Here is a 14,462-nt window from a genome sequence, read left to right on the forward strand (position 1 = left end):
AGACCACTATTTCTCCACCTGGTAAAATGGACTGTGAGTTAATGGAGAGGGAACTGGAGCTGATGCCATTATTTTCAATTTCTTCTATTAACTAAATTCCTTTTTAGTACAAAAAAAAGAGATTGTAGATTGCGAAAGTGTGTCTAGCTGAAACTCTGGAATCTCTATTTGAAACTAGACAGGATGGACAAAGCCCCAGTAAATATGCCACAGCAAAACAGTCCTGCAATGCCTGTACAGTTTTTAAATAGTTCTTTCTCATTTCTAAGTTTTATGGTTGATTCTTACCTACATAGGCCATCTCAGCCTGGGAGATGCTGTTTAAAACTTTATTCCCCTTATACATCTCACTGCAGGAGGCCTGCTGCTTGTTAGTCAAGGACAGCCTGTGAATCGTGTTAATTCTGTAGTGGAATTTGGGCCAGAAAGGAAGTTTCATTAACTACAATTACACAACACTTAGTGCTTTTAAGTCACCTTGAGGCTTGACGTGCAGCTTCCTCAAGCAGAGGTGTCCCATGGAGAAGTCTTAGCCCAAAGAGGAAAAAAACATTCTTCTGAGGAGTATTTGTTAATACTTCCTCAGGCTGATTGCTGGTCTAAGAGCAAGCAATACCAAGTGCACCAATCAAAGCTGGCAGTTTATTAACAGCTAAGGTTTCCTTTTGCCTGCTGATCCCCTAATATCATCTGCTGGATTTGCATGGTTGAAGCACTTAGAGATCTGTATGGATATTTCCATCAGAGGAACGGATGTCTGGGCTCAGTTCCTAGTTTTAACTTTCCATGTGATACAGAGCCAAATCACTTTTCTTCCCTGTGCCTGATTTTCTTCCATCAAAGAAGTGAGATGCCTCGTAGGAAATAGACAATAAATATTTAGACATGTGAATGAGTATTCTCTGGAGAGAGAAGATTTAGCCTTTGTAATTTGTAGATGTGCTAGAAAGGGATAAAATAACAGTGGAATGGAGTCAAATTGAGTACATCTTTTTATTCTCTTGTAATCCAGGAATACATAGATACCTCATGAAACCAAAAGGTAAGAAAAATTGAAACAAAAGGAAATTTGAATACATAATCTGCCTGTGGAATTCACTATTGCAAGATTATATTTGTAAGAGCCAAGGGGTATTTGGAAGCTATACCTTGTAGCCAGGTTAGACCAGCCTGAACAATAAAGTTAGACCATCCTGACACTGCCAGGATAGGAACAACACATCAGATTAGGTAATGTAGTATGGTAATGCCTGTTGCAGTTTTTGGTATATCTTCTTGCACCACTGAAAGACGTCTGCTTGATGTACTTGTCAGTAGATGGCAGTAAAGCCAAGACCCTCTGAAATTTCTTAGTAGTTACAGAAACTCCACTTCAATTTTATGGAAAAGTATGTATACAAACCACTGGTCTTGACAGAGAAATATTGATATCTGAGAGCTGTATTGAATTGAGGTAATCCCTTGAGGCACACACATGAATAACACGTCTCTAGTTGTCTTTTCCGAGCTATGTTGGTAGTAGTAGGTGCTTTTGATCAGAGCTTTAAAAAGAAACTCCCTCCTCCTGCTGCTTGAAGAGAGCTATGTCTGCAGTTATTTTTAACCAGGTCAGACAGGACTTTTTTCAGCCAATTCTCACAGGATTCTAACAAACAAGGGAAGTGCCAGCTCTCTGCCTTCAAAAGTTGCTGCAGGTAACTCAACAGGCAGTGCTGATTTGGGCTTTCAGGTGGGCGCTTAATATTCAGCATTCATCCAGCTGGTTCTAAAGAGCCGGTGCTTTTTAGAGCACGAAGGTGCCTCACTCCAGCGTTCTTCTCACTCGGGTCTCCTCTCTGAAACAGGCACTAAGCTTATGTGGAGTGAGGTGCTTGATTTTTTTCCCCTCCATTCAGATTCATGTTGAAGATCCCTTCTTTCAGCTGTTTTCCCCATTCCTGCTACCTCGGCTGTTGGCTTCGTCCTCTATCTTACAGCCTCCTAATTTAAAAAACATTGATCTGCGCATTTCTGGGGTGCTGGTTGATGCTGCAGCAGGTTGCCTTTAAAATTACGTGGGGCAAAAACGCTTCCAAAAACGGCAGTAACTAACTGTGTAGCAGTTCTGTGCTGCTGCAGTGTTCTGTGCTTCTGCCAGCCTGCGAAGACTGAATCCTGGGGTTCCTGCTTTTACCCTAAAAGCTTGGACGTGCCGTCCCGGCCACCAGCTGAGAAAGTTATTGCTTGTATCGTTCGATGTTCTAGTGTTGAAGTCCACCCACCCCAGATTTTCACCTTAATGGTAATATATTAGTGCCACTAATGTGTTCGTGCTCTGCTGCTCTCCCTGTTTAACGTGCTGGCCGTATTAAAACACCACAGATATTGTAACCATTGCCCCCCTTTATTATTTCAGGAACTGTTGCAGGTTGGATGGAGCACTTCATGGGCTGTCCTGATCTCACTGTAATCTGCTGTCTGCTGAGCATGGGGTATAAAGCTCTCTAGTCCGTGTGAGGAGAGGAGAGCAGTATCTGTTGTTGCTACCTTGTGCCAGCAGTAGTTATTATGGGAATTTATGGCACTCAAGCTTTTTCATTAGTCATGTGTTCTAGCTCACAGAGTGAGTGGGAGAGGCGATGCGTGTGATTCCCTTGACTTAACCGAATAGAATTAAAACAGCCTCCGTCTGATCTGACAAGCCAGTCCTTCCCTGCTTGCTTTAACAGCAAGGCTGCTGCTTGGAGAGAGAATCCTCAAGCTCTTGAAGTTGCGTAGCACAGACATCATGCGGTTTGTCTTCATGTTCTCCTAGAACTGTGCTCTTTTGTTACATGGCAATCACTGGTTTGTGTCAGCGTACCTCCGCGGTGAATCCCGTGTCTCTGCTAAATAAAAGCCTGATTACATTCACCCTCTAAATTACAATCCAGCATGCATAGTCATTACCTTTCCATGTACTAAACTTAATTACACCATAATCCACAGGAATATGGAAGTACTATGTGATTTACAAAGGTGTTTACAAATAAGCCCTAGTAAGTTACTGTATAATTAAGGACTGGGGACAAGATGTGCGCCCTGTTCTTAGCAGTGTGTTTTTTTTTCACTGGGTTGCCTGATTAAATTTTACACTCCTTTCAACACACGCATCTTAAAAGCACAGCTGAGGAGCCTTGCATTATTTCAGTGGCAAATACTATAGGGTCTCTTTTTCTCATGGACTACAATCTGCAAAGATTAAAATCAGGTCGTTCTAGCTTTCTTCACTGTCAGATTCCATTTTCTACTCTTCAGTCCCTCACATACTGCGATCAATCTGACACTGCTGCAAGGGGAGGAGAAATGGACACAAATACACAGAACTTTTATTTTCTCTAGGGGGAGCACTAGGATATATATTTAATTGAAGAAGCCTTTATTATGCTGCTGTTCCAGAAATATATACACACCCATGCATGTGTGTATGCACATTTTATATGTATGCATATATGTGTAGCTATGGCAGCAGCTAGGTAAGGAAATTCTTTGGCTCAGGCAGAGCAAGAGGTCCTCAGGGGTTCTCCTGTATGTCCCAATTGTTTCTCTGTTCCGAGAGGAAATGGTTGAACAACAGCAGGAGCCTGCAAGAGGAATCCATGTTAAGTATTACAGAGGCTGGAAATATCCGGTGAAGACAGTGTGATGGATGTGTGAAACTGGGACTCAGCTGCGTCTCAGGAAGGAGCTCAGAAAACTGTAGAATGTGAAACCAATTACACACATGCACACAATCCAGTGCTCAGGTTATGTATTGGCTTGAATACGGAGAGAAAACTAAGTGAGCTCTTGAGCAGAACATTGCATCCCATTCAGCTCAGTAGTTTTGTCATTTGGATCAGTGCACTTACATAGATAGCTACCAGACCTGAAATGAAACTGCAGTTCAAATCGCAGGTTGAAAGTCTGTTGCTCATCAAAGACATGTTAAAGGATCTCTGACTTTTCAGTCTCAGCAACATATAGTGAACTCGCTGAAATGGGCTTCTCCCAGGATTTAGATAGTTGCCCTGAACTGGACCTGTGGCCAAAATAGCCTTTCTTATTGGTGATGGGCAAAGCTCAGATGATTTAGGAGTTTCTCATACAGCTATTACAGATGTAGTAATGAGGTGCAGATTTAAATGTTTCCAGATGGTTCTGGTTTAGAAACTGGATTGCAAAATCTAGTTTTGGAGGAGGTTTCTATTGCTTGTGAACTAATAGCTGTTTTGTTCAAACAAAGAAACTCAGGAGACTTCGCAAGTATTTGGGCAGAATCTTAACTGATGTACACCAGCATAGTTTCACTGACTTCACTGGAGTGCAGCAAAGGATCAGGCCTGTCATATAAATGGAATAGTGATGTGATAGAGCTATTGTAGACTGGACTCATTGCCACTGGCTTTTTAACTACTGTATCACTTAGCCCTATTCCCAGCAGGTCTGCTTAACACAGTGAAAAAAACCCTCTGGCAACCCCCAGTTCTCTGTGGGTGTCTATATGTGCATTTATGCCAGCTTAGATTTACTGTGCAGTAAGCGGGGCTAGGGCGACAGCTACATGTGCAGGCATTAAAGCACATTAGCACTGTATGTGGACTGACTTGGAGGGACTAAAGTTAGTCCCAAGTCAGTTTACACACACCGTGTTAAGGCGTCTACACGTGCGTTACTGCACAGTAACTAATCAGGTATAAATTTGATACTTGCATGATGCAGGCATCACATTTCCGTTCAAATTGGCATAAGTCACTATATTTACTGCACAGTATGGGTGTGCATGTATAGATGCATGCCCGTGCTGTGCAGTAATTTTGGTTACTGTGCAGTGAATGTGCATGTGTACGCGCCCACCATTTACTAATAACTGCTCTGTTGATAGGGCTCGGCTGGTGATACTAGTATGCGAAGGAGACTCAAGTGTGCTTTAATAAAGGCAACACCCATACCGAAAGATCAATCCCATGACAAATGGGACGGGAAGCCAGAAGCAATACTGTGTGGAGTAAATTCCCCAGGAAATGAGAATCAAATTAAGCTGGGTGGAAGGCATAAACATTTACAGTTTGTATGAATCATGACAGTAATTTGGCTTTACTTCCTTATAGTATGTGCCTTGCACACTAGACTATAGTCACATGGGTTGCATAGTGCATGATACTAATGTCTGCTGGGTGCCTTTTGTGGTTAGGGTAGACCCTGTTAGTGCCTGAGTAACCTTCAGAGGTTTGGGGATCGGGTCTAAGAAATATCCAGGTCTCAGTCGTGCATCCAAATGGTTGGCTGCAAGTCTCCCAAAAAATGGCTTCTTATTAATATTTATAGTGGTGCCTGCCTTGGGCCAACTTTAAATTGCTTTTAGCTCATACATCAGGGGATTCTGAACGGTCAGACCAGCCTTGTATCCCCTGTGACCTAGCTCCTGAACTGCTCCCTCAGTTCCAGAACCAGAGGGGAACCCTGATCCCTGGAGCCTCTTGCTGTAGCCTCAGGAGCCTCCACTCCTCAAACTGTAGGAGAGCAGCCTCTTGCAGACGATGCCTGCACTACTGAATCTGCTCAGAACCAGAAGCTGCAGAATGGTTGCAGTTTTGGGAGACCCTTCCCTAATCCTAAGCCTTTGGAGAGGACTGGAGGAAATTTGCTGCTTGCTAATTGATCCTGGTGCTGCTCAGACAATGAAACCTTGTCAGGTTAACACACGTCCATATAGCATGCACTGAAACAGCCCTTCATTATGTGTACTGGCAGTGACTCCAGGCACGTGTCTGAAGAGCTGGGTATGGGCTCTGGGGTGCCCAATAAACCTCATCTTATGCAGCCGTGAAAGAAAACATACAGGGAAGTGATTTTTCACACTGGTGTATTGGCCACCTGTGAGTGCTGTTCAGAGGCGGCCATTTGGTCAGGTGGCAGATATGTTGCAATGCAAATTCCTTCCCTTTACAGCCCAAGGGGTTCCACCTGTGCTGAGCATTACACACCCTAGGCCCCATTCCTTTGTGTGTATTTAGGACCCACCTTCCTCCCTTGAGTTGCTTGGGCTCTGAGACAACTTCCATGAATGGGCACACGCTCTCAAACCCATCAACCCCCTTGCTTCAGCATGCCCTGGAACCTTTATGAGCATTTGGTGTACAAAGCACCCCTTTCAGAAAGCTAATAGACTTCACTCCTGCTGTGAATTAGCTGGCTCCTTATTGGAAGTGTTAAAAACCTAGGAGCACACTGCTCAATGGTTCCTGGGCAGAAACAATACAGGCTTTTAGAGTGTGGGCTAGTAGGGACACTAGCAAATTAATACAGTGGGCCAAGTCTTTAGTTGGTGCAACTCAGTATTAACTTCAGGAGAATTACACCGATTTATGCCAGGGGAAGCAGACTTGGCCTCGTACTTTAAAAATGTATGGGCTGAATCCTCAGCTGGGGTAAATCAGTGTAGTCTCCAGGTCAGTGCAGATGTGCCTATTTAAGACTGCTGAGAATCGGGCTCAAGGGGCCTCACATGTGTTGCCAACAGCCTTTAGACCACTATGTTCAAGAGCTTTTTTTTTTTTTTTTTTTTTTTTAAGGCAGTATTTACTTTTATTTTTTACTGTTTACTTTTGCTGTCCCATTTCACTTCAGACTGTGAAAATCCACTTGGCCAGCCAGGCTTTCGTTTAAAGTCTGTCAGTCTTCCTCAGCAGTGCTTTCATTGCAGATCTCATTCTAAGAAGGTGGTTTTGTCCTGCCCATTTTACATATAAGGGATTTCAGTGACTTCTGTTCAGCAGGGATTTCAGCAGACCAGATAGCTCAGGTACTAGTATTCAGTGTAGCCACAGCAGTATGGAAATCCACATGGGCTACAAGCCCACCAAGACCCTCGTACATACTCAGTTGGAGAGCCTGCCCTGAGCTCTGTGCTGCTGTGGCTAAAATTGTTACCGGTCCCTGGGCTTGCTCATTTAAAACAATCCCAGGCCTTCTATACAAACTGTTGTTACAGTAGAAATAATGACGGGGAAGGGACTGATCAAAGCCACATGCCATTTAGTGGCAGAACTCTCCTGGCTCCTAGACCTAGGTCCTCTTCCCTGAATCTCTGCCTCCTTAGGTACTCATGTATTAGAACAACATTGCAATGTTTGGGCTGCATCTCGATGAAGCCCAAGCAGCTGTTGTGCTCATGGAGTTGGCAGCAAACAGAAGGACGGTGTTTGTTACACAGCATGTAATTAGCTTGGGGAACTCACTGCTGCCACGAGATGCCATGGAAGTTGATCATTTAACCAGGTTCAAAAGAGCATTGAACACATTCCTGGAGCAAGGGTCCATCAATGGGTATGCACCATGATACTTAGGTGTGCAACCTTCACATTAAAACTTTGTAGGCTTCTGAGTGTTGGAAGCTGTAAGGGAAGAGGGGGTAGATCGGTCTGGATAGGTCTTTTCTATATACATGTTCTTCCCCTCAGTACCCGCTCTCTGCCACTATGAGAGACATGATATGAGGCTAGATGGATCTGTGGTCTGACCCAGTTGGGCATTTCTTATATAATTCTTGTGGAGCTGTGGTGGGGCTGAGCCCTTTACCAGCTATGGGCATGAACAAGACTCAAAAGGACTTAGCACCTCCAGGAGTCTCTTGGCCGAGGCCTGCAGCAGCAAGCGGTGGCGTGTTGTAGAATGACATTGGTCTTCGGCCAAGGATGCTGAGAGGTACAGGACCAGGTAAACTCCCTTAAAACAAATCTTTTGCAAATATTAAGACTTTTATTTTAAGTGGATTAACAGTGCTTGGCAGAATCCTTCCAGCTGAGCTGCGATCCAAGCTAGTGGTGGTGGTGTTGGGGTATTACTTAGGGCTGATCAACTGGAGAAAAAAGCCTACCACAGGCAGGAACAATAAAAGGCTTGAGCTGTGGTTATGGTCAGCAGCCTGACTGTCTGTAAATGGCACCATCTTACTCAACAAGCCCCTGGGCATCTTTGAGTCACAACCTTTTCCTTTCCTGACAAAGAGTTTTCACTCCTCCTAGCACTGCAGAGGCAGCGCGGGTCTGGGAGAGCCAGCGGGATCCTGCTCAGCAGCAGAATCACCACGCCGGGGGCCGAATCTATGTGACAAGAGAGTGGTAACTTCCCCTCCGAAACCAGGAGGCCCAGTGTTGTCTTTCTGGCCAGCCCTATGGGCCAGAAGGCATTGCTGCATACCAGCCTCTACCCTGCCTTCCTCACAGTGGCTTGGATAGTCAGCCTCCCCCGAACTCCCGCGGTCGGACTGATTTGAGCAGTCTGCTTTGTGAGAAGGGGAATGACCCAGTTTGTTCCCAGCAGCCTGCCATCTGCAAGGCAATCTGCTTTGGGCTCCTCCTAGGGTAGATGGAGCCAAATGTCCTACTTTCTGACAATATTATTCATTCCTTTGGGAAGTGAATTAGTTGCTGTTGTTGCTTTCAGAGAAGTAAGAAGCTTTTCCCCACCAGGGGACAGACGCGGCTAAGGGTCTCTGCTGATGTGGAGAGAGAGAATACGGCAAACAATAATCTTAAGGACCATAACATGCAGAGGTTGAGTTGCTTTTAATGATAAAGTGTGGCTGGGGAGAGGGAATGTAGGTATGTGTCTGGGACAGTAAACCTGATGGCTTATCTATGCGGGGCATATGCACAAGGAAAACAGTGCTTTGTCTGGCCTAAGGGAAGCAGAGGGGTAGTCAGCTATGTTCATGTGAAGTCAGGCAGAAAGCAAGGAAGCAGTCTGTATTGCTCTGTCCTGTCCACTGTGCAAACTCCAGTTTCTGGCCCCAAATTCCAGCCATGGGCTGGTTCTAAGCCCACTTCTGGTGCTGACAAAGAGCACCTGATGTCAGCTTCAGTGGGGTTTATGGGGCACAAGTTCCTTCCCTTAATTATCCCACACCTGCCTGTGGGCAGGACTTCTGGAGGGAACGTGCTTTCCATTTTCAGCTCCCGGGGCAGAGATTCAGCTGCTGGTACAGACAGAAGGAAGGTTTTGAATAACAGGAGGAGCAAAGGGAATTGGGAAAGAGGGAATGGAAGGGAGGGGAGCGATTGCAGTCTGGATAGGGGAGGTAAAAGCATCATATTCTGCACAGTTTTGTAAATCTGCTGCGAAACAGGGTCATTCAGTTGTACTGAGCTCCACACAGCTGGGGCTAGATGGAGCCTGTATCTCAGCTTGCTCCCTGCAGGTGAGCTTGGGCATCTCTATATTGCACTGTAGTTTGCAGGGCAGTTTTCCCCCCTACTTCACTGCACTGGGTGTCCTGGGACAGTTGTCTCCATCTTGGAGCAGGAGCTTGTCATGAACTTTCCTGCATTCCTTTTCTTCCCCTTGTCCGTGTGGGCTCCCTGATCTGAGCAGCATGTGCTGTGGGCTTGAGCGAGAGCTGAGAGGGCCTGGAGCATTGCTTGACATGCTGTCTCCCTACCCAGTCCTTTTGTAAGCTTTACTGCTCTGAGCAAGAGTAAGGGGATGGATAGGGAGAGGGGAAGAACAGAGTAACCCTGTGCCGACTTAGCATAAGTACAAGTCTGCTCTGGGCAAAGCTAGCTCTTATGTTCCTCTCTGGGAGTTTAGCACAGGGTAAACATGCTGGGTAAAAGTCTCCTTTTAGGCTCAGGCAAGGTGAGGGGAGCTGGGATTTGTCATGGGGAGTAGAGGTGATCGTTTCCTCCTGTTCTTGAAATGGCATTGGCAAGCCAAAGCAAAAAGTTGGAAGGAAGAAGAGGGAGCATTGATCTGTTTGATGTGTGTTCCACTCTGGAGGGAAGTCAGAACTGCCTCCAATGTGCTCATTCTTCTGGCTTGAACCTAGTGAGTGAGTCTCTCTTTCCCCTTAACCTGACTCACTGTCAGGATCTTTCTGATTATTCTACAGGCTGCTGTGGAGGAGGTCAGGGGAGTTTGATGGGGAGAGGCCAAGGTGTCCCCCACGTTGTCTCCTTCAACTTCCTGAACACACGAGTGCAGGGGCTTTTCCGCAAGTGGGTCAGAAGGCCCCGGGCTTGTAGTGGCATTGAGTTCTGCTGAGAGGTAAAGCTGCGTTCCTGCACCCTAGGGAGTCTTCGTGATTTCACTGCACGTTCCTGCAAGAATTGAGGAGTTGGCCTCAATGTGTTGATCAGAGTCTGGCTTGGGTAACTCCACTTGCCTGAGCTTCCCTGCAGTTTGGTTTGCCTGTTGGTCTTGTGTGCTGTTAAGCAGCTGCTGCATCACACCCCAGAAGTGGTTGCATTTCAGCAGTGGGTGAAAGATTTTACTTTGGGATGAAGCTGCTATGTAATGGTCTAGGATGGGGTAGCCAACCTGCAGCATGCATGCCACAAGTGGCATAAGCAGTTTTTGTGTGTGGCATAGGGAGCAAGCAGGAAACAGGCTGCACAGGAGTAGCTGGAGCAGAAAGCAGAGCAGCAAATCGGGCAGAGGAGGGGGATCTGAGTGGCACTAAGGGAGGCTGCAGGGCTAATTTGGGGCATACCTGCCAGGAAGGTTGGTCTCCACTACTCTGTGAAATCAGGGTTTTCTTGGACATTGTTCCCTAAGTAACACTGGTTGATCTCCCTTTTCATTTTGCTTGGGAGGAATCTGTGCAGCAGATCAAATGCTGTAGTTGGTATCTCCCCTTCCACAACCAATGTCCTGTTCCCCCCAGAAATGACCAGGACTCAAAGAATGTCTTTCCCCCCTTCCCCACCATAGTCTTTGGAAGGAAGCCCATTCTTCCTGGTGTAAAAAGCTAACTTTCTCTATATTGATAATATATTCCTCTAAATCCAAACCGTTGCCCCTGGACTTGCATGTTCTTGGAGTTAATATTACCCAAATCATCTGCCAGGGGATTTTTGTTCTTTCAGGAGCCCCCAAGGGCCACTTGGAGTGTACTCAACCTGTGAAACAAAAATTAGGAGAAGATCTGTGGTTTCCAACCCTGCTTTTAGAAACTGCTCTTTTAGGGGGCTGGAATGACTCACAATGACTATTGTTAATTTCTCTGTTAATGGCTGGCTGCTCTCAGTGGGCCTTCCTGGATAATGAGCAGGTAGAAATTACCCTAGAGATACAAGCTGATTTCAGGAATGAAACTGATTATAATGAAGCTTATTAGACTAATAAATCCTCAAGGCCATTGGAGACCACTGATTGATTCCATGTTAAAGCACTAGTTTAACTAGAGCTATTGCATTATCACCATAATATCCTGGTTCTAGCAAGATTAGGTTTGAGTAAGAGACTAGGAGCCTGGAAGTCCTCAGCTCTGGCACTGATTAGTTGTGTGGGCTTTGGCAAGCTACTTAATCAATGTGACTCAGCTCTTCCGTACAGAGACCATTGTAGTCTTTATATGTCTCATGGGGGTAGCATGAGGCTAAATTCATTTGTGGTGGCAGGGTCATGAGATGGCTGGCTGGAAGGCAATGTAAAAGGTAGGAGAACTTGGCTTTCTAAGCAGAGGTGCACAGGCGATCTACTCTCCAGTTGTGAGGAAGGACAGCAGCTCCACGTGATCTCTGGGAATGCCCAGCTCTTTTGGAAACCAGGCCCAGAGCGTGTGCATCATCCTTGTGATCTGACCCAACAGCCCAGCCCCGGGATCTGAAGAACTGACCACGCTCCATTTTTACACATCTAAATTTGGCAATGGGATTATGTTGCATGGTTGGAAAGCAGCCTCCATCCAGTCTCTTCTAAATGAGGTCGTCTGGAAACCCTCGGTAAATAGTACAACCTTTTGGGAGGCAACTTCCAAGCACCCTTTTCAGAACAAAGCTATTAATTTTTCTACCCCCTTTTTCTCTTTCTCTCAGTCATTTGCAATCTCAAAATAAGATGCTGTGCTTGGAATGCTGCTGCCTAATTATTATAGCCAGGCCCTGCAGATGGGTTGCAATTACTGTGGGAAACGGTTCTCCTTCAAAAACTAGTTGTACCAGAACACAGTGACCATGTGCAGAACGACTGAATTATGTGGTTTGAAGCTGAGTGCTGATGGTTAGACATGGGGACTCTGGAAATGGTACCTTTCTGCTGAATATGTCCACTCCCTCAGTACCTTCAAGGCCCATCTGTTTTGGTTTCTTGTAGAAACACCATGGGATGCTTGTGGCTGGGACCTGCGGAGAAGCCCAGTGTGCTGTTCCCTGCTCTTCGGCAGAACTGAATTCACACGTGCCATGAGCAAGCATTAGTTTTCATTTTTGGAAATGGTAGTTTCCAACTGAGACCCACAGCAATGAAGACAGGACCAGTGAGTGTCTTGCAGTGAGTGACCCCTTATTCCTCCCCCACCCCACTCGTACACACACACACACACATACACACACACACACTCTTTCCCTCTTGGTCTTTCTGATGTGAAAGCATCATTTTCTAATCGGGAACAGAGCGGATGAGAAGCGATGAGTAGAATGTCACAGTCTGAGACTGCTGGCTTGTTTAGCTTTTCTGAGATGAACAGAGCAGCTGAATAAATCCTCTGAGTGCTGATTCGCACCCTTTGTCATTTCCTCCTGGTCCTTAGTACTGTCTGTGATCTGCAGAGCTAGCAGCCAAGGCCCGGTTGCCTGTGCCAAAGGGGGCAGACGAACGTAGGTTTGAAAACTCAAGCTTTATAGAACCACATCTCCCAGTGGGAGTGACTCAGCCCCTTGTGCTGCATCCCACGCAGATCCTATTCTACTAGGACCATAGACACTATTGTCTGCCTGGACCTAGCATATGTGATGGCCCCCATCTTGGTGTAGTGCTGGATTGGGAGCCTTGGCCCAAATCTCCCCTCTCCCCAGTAATGTGCCATGTGCTGGTTGCCTGCTTGGCTGCTACTTTAGACCTTGGAGAAGGGTGAACTGATTCATGCGTGTTTACAGAGCCAAATGCTAACATCATTACTGAGGCAACTCCCATTCGCTTGAAGATTTAGTATCACATTTCTGGGTTTTTCCAGGCCCAACCCAATGGACCCCATCACTACTTTCACCTCTGCTCACTTGTTTTAATATTCTGTGTTGAGTGCCAGTCTGGTTCTTTGAGTCAGTAAGGGAGCTACCAATGTACTTTTTAATGACATCCCCGGGGAAGTGAGAAGCAAAAATGCCAAGGATCTTGCTCTGCGTAGGTGATCTGGGAGAGTAAAAGAACTTTACCTGGGGTATAGAGCATCTTACAGGGCACTGTCAGCATGAAAATCACATCCTGGGTTTACCTGCTGGAGTTATAGATGTCAGTTGGCATAGCCAGAGTTAAAGGAAGGGAGAGAGGAAGCATTATCTAGCTTTCTTTGATTCAGGCGATTTTCCCTTGCCCATTTGGCAGCACTGTGAGTTGCTACAGCTATGCTTCCCTTCTTCTCCTACCCAGCAGTTAAGTACCAGTCTCACAAATGCACTGGTGTGGGCAGGCTCACTGGTGTGGGCAGTTTAGTGGAGCTCTGGGGGAGTTCCCTCCAACATGAATATAGCTGCTAGGAGTCAGGGCCTTGGTTCCAGTTTTTGGGAAAAGACTGATGCAGAGTGGCCCAGGGATGAGGTACTGGCTGAAAGTCTGGGTTTTGGGTTTTGCTGTGTGACCACGAGCCACTCCCCTGTATGGAGTGCCCATTTGGTCTGCAAGCTTTTTGCTCCAGAAGCCATGCTTAGTGCATGGTGCCCAGAACCAGGGCCCAGACTTTAGCTGGGGTCTCTGGCGACATTTCATAGTTTCTAGGGTTGGAAGGGACCTGAGCAGATCATCAAGTCCGACCCCCTGCCATGGCAGGAAAGAGTACTGGGGTCAAACGACCCCAGCAAGGTGATTGTCAAGCTTTGTCTTAAAGCCCCCCAGGGTAGAAGCCAGCACCACTTCTCTTGGAAGTTGGTTCCAGATCCTAGCCGCCCTGACCGTGAAGTCGCGCCTCCTGATGTCTAGCCTAAATCTACCCTCTGCCAGCTTGTGGCTGTTATTCCTGGTCACTCCTGGCAGTGCTCGGGGGAACAGGGACTCCCCCAATGCCTGCTGGTCCCCCCTGACTAGTTTGTAACAGGCCACCAGGTCCCCCCTCAGCCTTCTCTTGTGGAGGCTGAACAGGTTCAGGTCCCGTCGCCTCTCCTCATAGGGCCTGCCCTGCTGCCCCCGGATCATGCAAGTGGCCTCCTCTGGACCCTCTCCATGCTGTCCACATCTCTCCTGAAGTGCGGCGCCCAGAACTGGACGCAGGACTCCAGCTGCGGCCTGACCAGTGCCGCATGGAGGGGAAGGATCACCTCCCTGGCCCTGCTCGAGATGCATCTGTGGATGCAGAACAAGGTGCGGTTGGCCTTCCTGACTGCCTTCCCACACTGCCGGCCCATGTTCATCTTGGCATCAATGATGACTCCAAAATCCTTTTCTGCCTCTGCACTGACGAGAAGGGAGTTCCCCAGCCTGTAGGGATGGTGCTGGCTCTTCCCCCCCAGATGCATCACTTTGCACTTGTCAGT

The sequence above is a fragment of the Crocodylus siamensis genome, chromosome 12 (genome assembly GCF_052110815.1).
Source record: "Crocodylus siamensis isolate JL-2025a chromosome 12, ASM5211081v1, whole genome shotgun sequence".
In the NCBI taxonomy this organism is placed as follows: Eukaryota; Metazoa; Chordata; order Crocodylia; family Crocodylidae; genus Crocodylus; species Crocodylus siamensis.